The following is a 2,038-nucleotide window of genomic DNA, read 5'->3' as shown; positions in this document are numbered from 1 at the left end:
ATATATATTTGTGGGTGGACACAATACCTTTATTTTATTTTTATGTGGTGCTGAGGATCGAACCCAGTGCTTCATGCTTGCTAGGCGAGCACTCTACCACTGAGCCACAACCCCAGCCCCTAGACCTTTATTTTATTTATTTATATGTGGTGCTGAGAATCAAACCCAGTGCCTCACCCATGCCAGGCAAGTGCCCTACCGCTGAGGCCCAGCCCAGCCCCGGTACAGTTAATCTTAAAGGAGCTTATCTAGCTCATCCTTTCCTTCCTGTCCAGAAACTCACAGATCACAAAGTGACAAGGGTAAGGAGGGAGACAGAGAATCTACATTCCAAGAGGACAAAGTCCAGGGTCCCAGAAGATGCCCTTCTCTACACTGTCAAGAAAGCCCAACCAAGAGATGCAGTGTAAGAGGAGGGATGATTTGGGAGCTTTCAATCACCCAGGATGCACCAGCTGCAAGCAGGAGGGGAGTCATCTCCTTGGGAGCCGAACACTGAGGAAAGTGTCAATGCCTCTCAAGTGCTAACTCGTACCTTTGTGGCTTTCCTTCCAAATGACTAGGCCTGATTGTTTGGGTAGCACCCATCCTTAGACAAGAGAAAGGACCATCCAATGAACATCATAAATCAGTGAAATCTTCTCTTGACCCAGTAATTCTAAGAATGACCCCAAGATTTGTGGTTAAAGATACTCATCACAGTATGATTTATAATGGCAAAAACTAGAAACATTCTAGTCCCCAACAATTGAGCATTAAGTAAAAATGATTAAGGTACATAGCCATTAAAATGATGTTGAGGAAGAATCTATCAGTGTGCAAAAATACCCATCATAATTAATTTACTAAAAAACCCCAGCAGATTACAGAACAAAATCATTTTATTTTTATAAAAAATCTGCAAATAAAACCCTAAAATGATATATACAACATTGTTCGCAATGTTGTTGGTGGTGAGAAAGGAAGGGTGTGAAGTTAAAAAAAAAAAAAAAGCTGAGTTCTAGTATTATCCTTAGAAATAAATATTACAATAATATTTTTGAGAGATACTTGGCACCATGTAATGTGTTCTCTGTGCATTACCTCACTTAATTTTCACCATAGTCTTATAAGCATGATGATGTGCATTTTACAGGTGAAGAAACCAAGATGACTCAGAGAAGTTAGGTAAATTGTCCAGAGTTACACAGCTAGGTTGGGATTCTCACCAGCTCCATAGAATTCCAAAGTTTATTTTTTAGCTACTCTGCTAAAAACAGCTGCTCAGGAGCAACATAAACACAACATTTAAGGAAACTAAATTCAGACTTCTCACTTTGTCTAAATTAAGCAGAAAGGCAGATGTTTAGAAAGTTAGGCAGACTTTACACAGAAAATATTTCAAGGTTGCCTAGAGCCAGATGTTGGCACCTTGGATAGATTAGCCTCTCTTCTCATACTTACATGCCATAAAGACAGAGTAGTAAGTTGGAGGGGAAAAATACTTATTTCTAAATCTTTGACTTTATAGACATCAAAGTTTCTCACTCAAAGGTCAAGGAGTCTTTAGGGTTTTCTACAATAAGATTATGTTATATCTACAAAACAGACAATTTACTTTTTCCTTTCCAGTGTAGATACTTTTATTTATTTTTCTTGCCCAATTGTTCTGTCTAGGACTTCCAGTACTATATTAAATAGAATGTTGAGACTGGGCATCATTGCTGTGTTCCACCTCAGAGACAAAGGCTTTCTGTTTTTCATTTTTAAATATGAAGTTAGCTGTGGGCTTGTCATAAGTGGCCTTTATTATGTTGTGGCACATTCCTAATTTGTTGACCATTTTATCACAAAAGAGTAAAATGTCAAATATTTTCTTTTCATCTTCTGACATGATCCTGTGATATTTATCCTTCATTCTGTTAATGTGGTCTATCACACTTATTGATTTGCATATGTTGAACCATTCTTGCATCTCAGAGATAAACCCACTTGATCATGGGTTTATCTTTCTTTTATTTTCTCTCCTTCTCTTTCTTTTTTCTTTTTTTTTTTGCTT

The 2,038-nt window shown here is 37.6% G+C and overlaps 1 protein-coding gene across 2 annotated transcripts in view; it reads right to left on the bottom strand.

Annotated features, from left to right (window-relative positions):
• Fsd2 (fibronectin type III and SPRY domain containing 2) overlaps positions 1-2,038 on the bottom strand; it is a 43,736-nt gene that overhangs the window by 16,636 nt on the left and 25,062 nt on the right. The window lies entirely within an intron of this gene.

The sequence above is a fragment of the Marmota marmota genome, unplaced genomic scaffold (genome assembly GCF_001458135.2).
Source record: "Marmota marmota marmota unplaced genomic scaffold, marMar, whole genome shotgun sequence".
NCBI lineage: Eukaryota > Metazoa > Chordata > Mammalia > Rodentia > Sciuridae > Marmota > Marmota marmota.
The sequence above is the reverse complement of the archived record's forward strand: the minus strand, read 5'-3'. Positions and strand labels throughout refer to the sequence as shown.